We start from the raw sequence: 13,622 nt of genomic DNA on the forward strand, positions 1-13,622 counted from the left end.
ATTACAAGGGTTCACTTTTATAACACTCAGGTTTTTAAAGATCATCAAAGGTCAGGACCCTCTAGAGGGAGAAGGAATGGAGGTAGGTACTTCAAAATACCTTGAATTGAATTTATCAAGTATTTTGGGCAATAGGTTGCATCAAGACTGGGCTGGGTAATTGTAAACAGAGAAAAGCCAAGACAGATAGTCCAAGTAATTGAGAGGCCAATGTTTAAATGTCTGGGGCACGGGTAAATGGCAGGGGTATGAATGACTCTCTTATTGGACACATACTTGTCAGGTTAGTTTTTGGAAAGGCATGCCTGCCTAGAGTCTTAGGCATGCTGATCAAGAATTTAAAAAAGGGGCAAACAAGGCAGACCTGCCTATGGTCTTAAGAAGGTTGACCAAGAATTTAAAATTGACATAGGACCATAAATTTGCTTAAAATAACAGGCAAAACAATCGTGGGGCTAAGCCAAAGCTTAGCCCCACATTCTGAAAAAAATTTAATTTTTCACACATATTTTAAATTTTTGGGTCACTTGCCTGAGACTCTGGGCGGATGGGCACCCCTGAATATTGTCCCAAATTCCTCTCTCAATTTAGCACTTGTTCACGGATGCCCAGCGTCTCCAGTCACTTTCCCAATAGTATCTATTCATTGTCTCAGCTCAGTTTAGAAAATCTGAACCAATTTCCAGTTTTTCAAATTTAGGGTCACTTGCCTGAGACTCTGGGCTAGTGAGGTGGGCACCTCCAAAAATTTTTCCCAACTTCCACTCTCGCCTTAGAACTTATTCATGGATACCTAAAACCGTCAACGGTTAGACTGTTGCCCTAGCGGTAACCATGCCATGCTCTGGAAGGTATTCTGAAGTACCTACCTCCATTCCTTCTCCCTCTAGAGGGTCCTGACCTTTGATGATCTTTAAAAACCTGAGTGTTATAAAAGTGAACCCTTGTAATATAGATCTTCTGCTTAAAATAAAGTCCAACAAAATTGTTTTCAGCTTCACAACTTTGCTCAATCCTGATTTATAGTTTTTAAGATATGTAAATACATTTCCTAAATAGTTTTTCCCTCTTTCTTTCCCTACTCAGCTTATCAAAAACTTGCATTTCCCCCTAAAATCAAAGAACAGTATATTTCCACTCTTTGCCAAAACAATTGATGAATAGCAGAAAACACTCCCTAGAGATTATGGAGAAAGTAGGTCACATTTAGATCTTTAGCAATTAGCACTGAAAATACTTCCTAGAATACAATATTTCTTATGCCATATAAAAACACCAAACTTTCAACAATTCATCATTCATATTTTGAACTAGCTCATATTCACTAAGTACATAAATTGAAGAAAAATGATTTCCATGGATTCAACAACTGATTTTCAACAAAAAATGGTAAGTCTGTTATTTTTTTCCTAAGGCTGTGAATGGAAAATATTTATATTGATAGCTTGTTCTATTCAAATATTTGATTATATTTACTAAGGCAGCCACTGATGCCATAAAGAATTGCCCCTTCCCTCTCTGAAAAAATAAAATTTCAAACAAAATATCATTCAAAACATTGAATATAATAAGAAGTCACAAATATTCTAATGAAGGGTGAGCAGGAGAAGCAGGGTTGCCTAGTTTTTTTTGTTGCCTAGTGATTATCTTCTAGCTAGTGATTTCTGTTCTAAAACTAGTGATTTTTACCTAAATCTAGTGATTTTTCACGAAATAGCGCGTAGATTCATGATTCATTTGAAAAAATGATACAACAAGCTAAGAATTAAAAAAAAAAAAAAAAAGAAAAAAAAAAGTGATTCAATACAGTTCCTAAAATGTTCCAGATAAGCATTTATGCAAATATACCACCTTTGAAACTTCCAATTTCCTACCATATGTCCATATCAGATATGACCACAGAGCGTTATCATCAAGATATTTGCACATTAGGGGAGTGGGGGTAAGGTTAGGTTACTTTACCCCCACACCTCCCTAATTTGCAACTATATAGCCCAAATTATATTATTATATAAACTAAAGTGTTATTTTCTTCCTCATATTTTGGCATATTTCATTAAAATTAACGTAACTTAACTTTTTGTATGTGTTCCATATAATTAACAAGTGCCTCTTTCTTTTTAAAAACCAATAAGACCAATGCTTATTGAAATATGTGATGAGTGGGACACATTTTTTCCATGGAATTACAAAAAGGCTATTTTCAAAATTGTTGCTGGTGTCCCTGTAATTATACTAGCCAAAATAAAGTAAAGGAAAAGCGGTTTCTAAATTTTTTGGGGAAAAAACTGGGGTTTTGGATGGACAAGGGAAAAAAAATTAAAAAGAAAAAGCAAATATTTTGATTAGATCACCGCTAACCAATTTTCAGTGATCAGAGTATAAGCTAAGGGTACCAATTCGGGAACAGTGAGGAAGCAAAGACTTTGTTCCATTCTCAGTATAAAGATGCAAAAAGGCATTTCTCAAAATCTCAAGGGTATTTTTCACTTGAGGTAAAAACCCATCAAAATAAAGGTATTTTTCCAAACTAAAGGTATTTTCCATATTTACTAAGGCAGCCACTGATGCCATGAAGAATTGCCCCTTCTCTCTCTGAGGAAATAAAATTTCAAACACAATATCATTCAAAACATTGAATATAATAAGAAATCACTAATATTCTAATGAAGGGAGTGTGCAGGAGAAGCAGGTTTGCCACCCCTAGGGATTTATCACTATTTCTAGTTGTTTTTTATGTTGCCTATTGATTTTTTTTCTAGCTAGTGATTTTCGTTCTAAAACAAGTGATTTTTACCTAAATCTAGTGATTTTTCACGATACAGCGCGTAGATTCATGATCCAATTTAATAAATGATACAACAAGCTAACTATTAATCAAAAAACACAAAATAGTGATTCACTACAGTTCCTAATATGTTCCAGATTAGCATTTATGCAAATATACCACCTTTGAAAATTCCAATTTCCCACTATAGGTCCATATCAGATATGACCCCAGAGCATTATCATCAAGATAATATGCACATTAGGGGAGTGGGGTAAGGTTAGGTTACTTTACCCCCCACACCTCCCTAATTTGCAAAAATATAGCCCAAATTATATTATTATATAAACTAAAGTGTTATTTTCTTCATCATATTTTGATATATTTCATTAGGATTAACGTAACTTAACTTTATCACTGTGTTCTGTATGACTAACAAGTGCCTCTTAATTTTTAAAAACCGATACGACCAATGCTTATTGAAATTTGTGAAAAGTGGGACACATTTTTTCCATGGAATTATGAATAGGCCATTTTCAAAATTGTTGCTGGTGTCCCTGTAATTATACTAGCTCAAATAGAGTAAAAAGAAAAATGGTTTCTAATTTTCTTGGGGAAAAAACTGGGGTTTTGGATCAACAAGAAAAAAAATTAAAAAGAAAAAGCAAATATTTCGATTAGACTCAAAACTCAGCAATAATTAAATGCCATCAACTAAACTAGAGCTATAACAAAAACTATATTCTTAGGCATCAATGCGGGGCTCTAATATATTAACTAAAACTAAACTTTGCTCGAACACCAGCTAAAGCTCAGATCTGAGATCCAAAGATAAAAATCTACGAACATGAATCTAAATAAACTAAAATATAGAACTTCAAAAAACTCTAAGCTAAGACTCTAAGTTAGAACTCTAAACTCTTAACTAAACTAAACTAGAACTTCAAAAAACTCTAAGCTAAGACTCTATGATAAAAACTCTAAATTCTTAACTATGACTAAACTAAACTTCAACTTCAACAAAAACTCTAACCTATGACTCTATGATAAAACTCTAAACTCTTAACTAAAACTAAACTAAACTAGAACTCTACCAAAAACTCTAGACTACGATTCTAAGCTAAAAACTCTAAATTCTTAACTATAACTAAACTAAACTTCAACTCTAACTATAACTCTAAGCTAAGGCTCTAAGCTAAAACTCTAAACTCTTAACTAAAACTAAACTAAACTAAAACTCTAACAAAAACTCTAAGCTAAGAATCTAAGCTAAAACTATAAACTCTTAACTAAACTAAACTATAGCTTCAACAAAAACTCTAAGCTAAGAATCTAAGCTAAAAACTCTAAACTCTTAACTATAACTAAACTAAACTAGAACTCTAACAAAAACTCTAAGCTAAGAGTCTAAGTTAAAATTCTAAACTCTTAACTAAAACTAAACTAAACTAGAACTAAAACTCAAAGCTATGACTCAAAGGTAAAACACCAAACTCTTAACTGAAACTAAACTAGAACTCTAACAAAAACTCTAAGCTAAGACTCTAAGCTAAAAACTCTAAACTCTTATGAGATCCATCCAAACAGCTTTACGGTAGTATTCTTGGGGTTGAATTGTGTGAACTGTTCTTTTATTTCGGACTTTCTTTTGGTTGGGAGTTAAGATTTAAATTATAAATGAAAAATGCATAGTATGCAAAGTAACTGTTGTTTCATATAGGAACTGAAAACAACGATTGAAATATTTTTTTCAATAAAAAAAAAAAAAAAAAATAAACCTCGGTCACTCGGAATTGCTTAAATCTTCACATTGGAACAATGCAAATTTGAAGCTGGAGGAAGTGAGACTGAGCCAATCTAATATATTAGACGGAAAGGGAGCGATTAAAATGATTTTTTAGTTTTTTTTAAGTAGCTGGATTTATTTTTGTTTTTAATCGAGTTTCATTCGATCTGGATTTATTCAAGATCGTTTTTATTAAAATAAAAAATAAAAAATCTAGTTGGTTTTCTTTTTTTCTTCATAACTCTAAAGTGTTCTGTGTTTATTAAATTGTCTTTTATTTTGTATGTATTACTAATCAACTTTCGGTTTAAAACACCAATAATGGCAATTAAAGACAAAAACAATAAGATAAGTAAAATAGTAGCCTGGGGTTTTATAAACGCTTCAGGAGGGGTGGGGCGTTTTTCTGTTGTGTAGGTAAACTGGAAGCAGCACTTACAGTTGAATGAATAGGAAATTCCTGAAGGTAAAGAAGCATGAATTGTTATTATTGTATACTTTTTAGGCACCTTTCAAAAGTTGGAGAGGATTTTAAATGAGATAAAGTAGTGTAATTTACTTAAGGCTTGTTAATTCAATTAACTGTCACTATTTTTTAATCCAAATCTAATGCTCCTTAAGAGTAATCTTATGCCTAATTTTTCAGACTATTATTTTGGGAGCTGAGAGAAATATGCTGAGAAAAATATTGTGCACTTTGAAGTTGAGGGAGAAGCCCTTCAATATAACCCAACTGTCTAGAGGAATAGCCCTAAGAAGAGTAGAGATATTGATTAGATCCAAGGTAAATAGTTTCAAGTTAAATAGGGCTACATGATGGTCTAAAGGGTACTTGTCAATTAGCCTTTATAAAATACACTTGAGAAGTGAAGTTTGGTTAATGCTAATGAAATATAACAAAATATGATGAAAATGTAATAGTTTAGAAACAATTTTGGGTAAATTTCCTGATAATTTAGCTAGGATGAAAGTGAAAACATCTTTTGATGCCTTTTTTATCTTCTTTCATAATTCAATAATTGCTTCTGTTGCAAATTGCATCTGGAGCCTAAAGGGGACCCAAAGGTATTTCATTTCATGGTAAAATTCTACTTTAGTTACTTATACCTATCTTGGAAAGGGGTGAAGTTAGGAAAATGAAACTTTCAGGGATGGGTCTGCAGGCTAAAATATGTCCTGGGAAGGTATTTTGAAGTACTTATCTCCTCTCCTTCTCCCTCTAGATCCTGAAACTTGCCTACATGACAGGTCTATACCTATTGAAATTTTGACAAAACAAGCATTTTACCTTAATTTTAAGTTACTAGCCTAGTTTCTTTTTCTTTGGCTTTAGTTCTGAGAAATGCAATTCTGTTATTTGAGTAGAATTTTAAGCCATGTAAATGTTTTTTTAAAATTTAGGAAATGTACTTGCACATCTTTAAAACTCTATAAATCAGGATTGAGCAAAGTTGTGAAGCTGAAAACAATTTTGTTGGACTTCATTTTAAGCAGAAGATCTATATTACAAGGTTTCACTTTTATAACTCACAGATTTTTAAAGGTCATCAAAGGTCAGGACCCTCTAGAGGGAGAATGAGTGGAGGTAGGTACTTCAAAATACCTTTCCAGGGACATACTTTAGCCTGTAGATCTATCCCTGAAAGTTTCATTTTCCTAATCATACTCCTTTCCAAGATAGCCAAAAGTAGCTAAAGTAGAATTTTACTAAGTGTCCAACTACTGGGTGTCTTAGGCCTATAGTATAGCCTATATTAAATACATAACCTGGTAAATTTTTACCAAATCATATTATTGACATTAAATATCTACCAAATCATATTATTGACTTAGGCCATGCATAAAGTGAATATACCAATCAATACCTTTTTTAATGCTGATTACAAATAGCCTATAGTAATAATTTATTTTGTAAATTAATGTCAGCCCCCCCCCCCTATTTCTACCCCATCAGGTTATATTTTTCTAAATTAGGGGGGGGGGCAAATTTTGTTTCTGATGTAAATGGGAGGTAAGTTTAAACTTTACCCCCAACCCCCCTAATGTAGAAATATATACCCCATCTTTATAGGTTCTGCTGTAAAATATGTTAACTAGGATTATTTTGCATATTATGAAGTAAAAATTGTTTTCTTAGCATGTCTCTTTAAGAGGTGGAATGGTCATATATTTACACCAATTAAATGGTACCTAGCCTTTTTGAATGTGGTAAAAAACATTTTATCCTAATTTTTATTTTTGTCTCTTCCGTGGGAACTAGTTTCTGAAAATGTAATTCTTAGTATTACAGGAGGATTTTATGCCATGTTAAGGTTTTCTATTTTAAGAAATAGATTGTCAAATCACTAAAACCTTACAAATCGTGATTTGTAAGGTTTGTGATTTGTAACGTGATTTAACTAGGCCTATAACACACAGATTATAAAAGGTCAGTGCCCTTTTGAGGGGATGGATGGGAATAGGTATTTCAAAATTTAATTTATAGGGTTCTTTAACTACTATCTAAGATAGACAAAAGCCTCTCATTTACAATTTTACTCTAAATTACTAACCAAATCTCTTCTTCTTTTTTTGGGGGGGGGGGTAAATTTGCTTTGGTTTAACACATTTAGATAAAATATAAAAAAGAAATAAAAGTATTAGGTCAACATTAGACTAGGCTCCTTCTTTTCTGGCTTTAAAAAATATCATGGTTACTTTTCTGACACTGTATCTTCCCCCCCCCCCCATCGGTCATTGATATAGCCCTAGGATTTGAAAAAAAAAGAAAATGCAAAACAATGAAATCCTTAATTTGTAAAATGTAATCTAGCATTTTTTATTCTATTAATCATATTATTATGTGTCTTATATTATTTTATCCAATATTTCATTTAATCTCTCAGGCAAAACTGGATTTCATCAGGTTAGTATGTAAGAAACCAGGTTTCAATAGCAATACTTACTTTAGTGGATGTCAGAGGTTATGTCATTAAGGGTCATGCAAATAATTTTCTTTGTATTTGTATTTTTTGTTTGAAAAATCTTGTCAAATATTAAAGCTTAATTATCAAATATGAAAGGACAGAGCAACCTAAACTTACTTAGTTTCTCCCATGCTGGTTGGCACATATGGCCACAGTGGTGCCTCTCCATGACAACCTCTGAAGAGCTTGCAGCCACAGGTAGGGGCGTCCCGAGGGGACGAAACGCGCCCCCCCCCCCAAATTCTTTTTGGTATTTGGTAAAATTTGCGCCAAAGGCAGAAATTTAGCAAAATTCTTGGTTTCTGCAGAAAACTTGGCATAAATCAAGTAGCAATTTGGTAAAATTCACAAAGATTGCACCACCCCCCCCTTTATGAACTGAGATCCGGGACGTTTCTGGCCACAGGTGATGCAAAGAAGCACCCACAAGCCTAGCCTCCCTCCATAGACATCAGTGAAGCAGCACCTAGCTGCCCAGGCCTTCTGATGCTGGGGGAACTCTATACCAAACCTAATGAGGAAGCCTGATATTGCCCTTAGTGATTATATGGCTCCAATACACTCATCTGCTACTTTGAATTCTCTTAACTATCAATTGTTGCTTTGTTTTTTTCACATATGAAGGTGTTAGTAATCCTATCAGACCATTGGAGACCCAGAATGCACTAGAGGCAATTATTTTCCAAACCTTGAATGTGTTTTTCAAGCTATTTTGTCAGTGCCCGTGCCTTGTGCCCATACATTAGCACAGAGAGGACATTTTTATTTAGGAGTTAGAGTTTTAGGTTTAGAGAGTATGTAGAATTTTTCTAGACTTTATCTTGTTTGGTAAAATCATTGCATGCACACGCAATGCATACATCTCACACTGCATGCGTCCATCAGAGTTTATGAGGCTTCCAATATACTTGAATTTTGCAACCTCCTCTAGCTTGTCAGTGGCCGGCTAGGCATTGTATTAACACTGTTGCACATGACTTTTGTTGTTTTTGTATTGATTGCCAATCCTGCTTGTGAGGCTGTTTGCAAGTTCTGTGATGTTCTGAGTATAATCAGATCCAAGGCAATTCGTTGTCAATTCGAAAATAATCCTTTTTTTATGGGAATAAGCGATTAGCCTATTGCCCAACTCTCCTCCTTTTTTCCTGGCTTGGGACAGGCTGGTCCCCAAGGCCCTTGAGGACCTGGTTCCTTGCAGGTGGAGCTAAATCTAAATGGACTGTTTTATGGTATCCATGACAGTGGAATGTTTTACCCTTCAACAATTTTGATAAATTAAAACAATATTTAATTTTGGAGCACTTGAAAATTAATTGTTAACTGTCTTTGAATGAAACTACAATGCCAAATTGGTGAAAATTAAAAGTCTGTAGAAGCTTTACAGATTATAGAGGGTTGTTTGCAACAAGCCATGCGTTAGAACCTGAAAAGTACCATTGTGTACTGTCAATGTAAAGCATAGCTGGCTTATAAGACTACCTAATGAAAACTTAACCAGCTGGTTGCAAATAACAAGTAGAAAAGCAAGTTATTTAAAGTTTGACCACACTTTCATTGTGATAATCAATTTTCCCAATAAACCAGTATTGTCTTAGTCATGATTCTGCAAATTCTTCATTTATTCAAGTGAATAAAGTGAAGAAAAGATTCTAAGTTTTTGAATTTTATTAAAGTCATGGACATAATTTGAATTTAGTGTTTCATAACAGAAGGAGAGATGATGCTTCATAACAGGCAATGATGAGTTTCCTAAAAAGAAAACATGGATTTACCTTGGTTCTTGCAAAAATCAGCTTTGAAAGTAGCTGATAATTTGGATGCAGATATTCATATGGTTAAATGAGGAGATGGTTCAACGAAATTCAAAGTCAACAAGTTCATTTAATGGGTTTCAATGAATAGCACCACTGTGACATTGTAGATTAGCTATATAAACACACTTGTCAAAAGCCTTAAGGCCTTATATGAAAATAACAACAGTTATTTAACAAAAAGGAATAAAAGCATAATAGGGAAAAACTTAAAGGTTCCTTTTGCTTGGATTAATTTTTCTACAATGCTTTTGGAACTATAAGACATGTGCTTTTGAACATGTGGCACACGCCACCTGGTGTACGAGATTTTTAAAAGCAGGAACTCCTACGGTCAATTGTGTAAATCCAGACATGTGGAACTACTTATATTTCTTCCTTGTCATCTTTGAATAAGTCACTTTTGGAATTTTACCCAATCCTCCTACTAAAAAGGACTAGAAGAATAATGAAGGTACTAAATTAATGATAAAATCTTGCTTGTCGAAACCATACCAATTTGTATAGAGCAATGCTGATCTATAGTCTCGAAGCTCTGCACAGAATGATACACATTGAAATATGGATTTGAATGATTTCTTAGTTTTCATCTTTCTTTTTTTGTGTTCACTGACTCATTGTTACTAACTTGTGAAAAAAATATATATATATTTGAAGTACCAACAATAATATAGGTTAAATCTGAATGAGAAATGAAAAAAAATCAAATGAATTTACTGAAAAAATATGCATTGTCAGTTTAATATACATATGCTGATATTTATTCCTTAAAATCTTGATTAATTTTTGATGTCTTAAAGTTATAAAAATTAAAAAATTTAAAAGAATTTTTTCAGTAAAGTACCAGTTTTTTCAGCAGCAACATTTTAAGAAATTTAGAATTAAATGTCCTGTGAATTAATTTTCTCGATTTATCAGCAATGAACCGAACCAATTGTGGTCAAAACCCTTATCAGGGCCATACAGTGGTGTTTTCTTTGTGGATGGTCAAGTTTTTACACAGTGAAGTGCAGACGGTCTGGTATCACAGTGGTATCCTTTTCTAGTTTAGCTTAAAGCTTATTCCAATAGGCAATGCAAAGAACTCCCCCTGAAAAAAAAGTCACCCTGGATCCCACCCCAAATACTAATGAAATTGATCCATTTATGCCCCACCCTGGCTGGTCAAGGCTCACATGATAGTTCAAATTCTGAGAATAGGACAATGATTAGTGCTGGGGCTAATGTCACTATAGATGATAATGGCTTTCAAGAGATCCTTTTTAGGAGCTGAAAAAAAGAAAAAAATCTCCCCAGTCAAAAGTATTTCCCCTTGCCCTGCCCAGGATTTTCCTTCCCAAAACTTAGGAATTTACCTCAAAATTTCTCCTATCACCCCCGTTGAGATAATAAAGATTACTACAATAAGGGTTGCAATCTTCAAATTGTTAAAATCAACGTTCTCTCTTAACATTCACCGTGATGGATGTTTGCTAATAGCCATCCCAGATCAGAAATCAGCAGATACAATAATTAATCTAAAATCTCTACTGACTATCCCAATTAATTCATCTAAATGGAACCCACAACAATCCCCCCAAAAAATAGTAGTGTACAATGTTCCCCCAGAAATACCTATTCAGGAGTTAAAAGAAGGGCTCTCAGATGGAGCTGGCAACACAATTCCTATTGAAGATGTCATCCAACTAGGTAAACCCAACTCTACTGGCCTAAAAACAAGTAGATCTTGATTATTTACACTGAAAGAAAAAATTAATATCCCAGAAAATTTATTCCTTTTCGGGCAAATCAAACCACACAAGGCGTACAGCCCAAAGCCTATCCAGTGCCAAAAGTGTCTCAATCTGGGACACACAACAAACAAATGCAGCAAAATTCACCTAGCCTGTAGGAACTGTAAAGGATCCCATCCGAACGAATTGACAACTTGTAACAACACCCAGCCCACATGTATCAATTGCAAAGGCCCAGGTGAATATACTAATAAATCACTATGCCTTGCATATAGAGAAAGGAGCACTAACACTCCAAATAGCAATAGAGAAGGCCATCCCATACTTTTTTGCAGCTATGGAAGTAAATGCTGCCCAACAACACCAAGTAAAACCCATAATGAAATCAACCAAAACTACCAGGTCAAACACTCCCAATGCATCATGTACCCCTTACAAAACACCATCCTCTAAGCCCCCTAGCTCATATCCCTACCAGAAAGAATCACCAAGCCAACAAGCCTCCTCGTCCAGTGAGATGAGGTCTGCCTGCCCCCCTCCCAAGACGAAATAAACCAGAAACACTACCAGGAATTAATCCTTTAACTGAAAAACCGGATGCACAACCAAACAGGCAAACTCCCAATATATGCCTATTCATTCTAAACTGTAATGCAGTTCAGGCCATGAATATACAACAACTACAGAAAACAAAAATCATAGCTGAATTGGCAAATATCTACATGCCTAATCATATGCTCATTCAAGCAAAAAAAAAAGATCTTGCTTTACTATTAACAAAGCTGAACATTGATACACTGTCATATGAAAAATAGATCAACAAAACAACACATATCAGTACTCCAGTGGAACGTAAGATCACTTACAGAAAATAGGTTAAATGAACTAATATCTTTTATGAATAATAAATCCATTGATATTCCTTGCCTCCAGGAAACTCATTTAACCCAAATTCAACAAATTAAGTCGCTGGGATATACTATCCTGAGAAAGGATAGATCATCAGAGAGAAAAGGAGGTGGAGTAGCCTTAATAATTAATAATAACATAAAATTCTGTGGAATCAACTTTCCAGATTTTGTAAATGACGTTGATGCAATTGGTATCAGTGTTTGGCTGAATAATATAAAAACATACATAATAAGCTTTTATAACCTTAATGGCCAAACTACAGATGTCATGGATTTCTTCAGTTATATAAATTAATTCTAATATGTTGAAAAATATTTGTGGAGACTTTAATGCCCACAGCATGTTTGTGGGGGAATAAACCAGTAAATAAAGCTGGTAAGTTCATTGAACATATGATTTCAAATAATAATGAATTAGCTGTTGCTACCCCCCCCCCCCCAAACATGAATACATATTTCAACCCCAAAAGCGGCAGTTTCTCTACAATTGACCTACAAATTGTGTTATTAAAATTTATAGTCCATTTTGAATAAAATTGATAGTCTATGTACAGACCACTGCCATAGTTTGCCCCCTAAATGAACCTGCTGAAACTATCACATACGTCCAAATATATTAACACTAAAGCAAATTGGCCTATGTTCGAAAATAAGCTAAATGATTACAAGTTTCACCTAAAATTACAAGTTTCACCTAAAATTCATGTATTTCAAATGCAACAGCTGACACACATGCTGAATTTTTGGCATCCTTACTAATAAATACAGCTAACCATGCTATCCCCAGGACAACACCCAGGAAAACCTTCCTCAAACACATTCCCAAAGCATGGTGGACAAATGCGTGGTTTAATTGACTATATCGTCTCACATCTCTTCTATTATACAGAAGGCTATGTCTGTCTTTTTTCTGTGTTTTTACAAGTGTCCTTATCCGTTTTCGTGTATCACTCGAATCGTTGTAAACGTGTAATGGGATATTTTCACTGTGTATTTTCCTACGACACCTTAAGGGTTGAATTTGTTGGTGTATCACTGGTTTTATAATGTTAGGTTCCTCAATTAGATTGCAGAGTGCCACTTCTTCTTCTTCACTCAATGGGAATGTGAACATTACATTATCCACATTCTCATCAATAAAATCCTAAAAAAAGAAAAAAATGGTGAAGCTAATGCTGCCCAACCACACCAAGTAAAACCCATAATGAAATCAACCAAAACTACCAGGTCAAACACTCCCAATGCAACATGTACCCCTTACAAAACACCATCCTCTAAGCCCCCTAGCTCATATCCCTACCAGAAAGAATCACCAAGCCAACAAGCCTCCTCGTCCAGTGAGATGAGGTCTGCCTGCCCCCTCCCAAGACGAAACAAACCAGAAACACTACCAGGAATTAATCCTTTAACTGAAAAACCGGATGCACAACCAAACAGGCAAACTCCCAATATATGCCTATTCATTCTAAACTGTAATGCAGTTCAGGCCATGAATGTACAACAAATACAGAAAACAAAAATCATAGCAGAATTGGCAAAAATCTACATCCCTAATCATATGCTCATTCAAGCAAAAAAAAAGATCTTGCTTTACTATTAACAAAGCTGAACATTGATACACTGTCATATGAAAAATAGATCAACAAAA

The 13,622-nt window shown here is 34.3% G+C and overlaps 1 long non-coding RNA gene across 3 annotated transcripts in view; it reads left to right on the forward strand.

The window, feature by feature from the left end:
• The first annotated feature begins 1,304 nt into the window (after positions 1-1,304).
• The window catches only part of LOC148941479 (uncharacterized), a 52,038-nt gene continuing 39,720 nt past the window's right edge, over positions 1,305-13,622 (forward strand). Inside the window, exons 1-2 of one of the 3 annotated variants that reach the window (XR_016143265.1) lie at positions 1,305-1,389; positions 5,200-5,337. This is a non-coding gene — a long non-coding RNA (uncharacterized LOC148941479). Of the gene's footprint in view, positions 1,390-4,865; positions 5,020-5,199; positions 5,338-13,622 lie in introns of those variants that run through there. The other 2 variants (XR_016143264.1, XR_016143266.1) reach the window with 2 other exon arrangements.

The sequence above is a fragment of the Artemia sp. Qi Xiang Cuo genome, chromosome 18 (assembly GCF_049724085.1).
Source record: "Artemia sp. Qi Xiang Cuo chromosome 18, ASM4972408v1, whole genome shotgun sequence".
Taxonomy (NCBI): Eukaryota; Metazoa; Arthropoda; class Branchiopoda; order Anostraca; family Artemiidae; genus Artemia; species Artemia sp. Qi Xiang Cuo.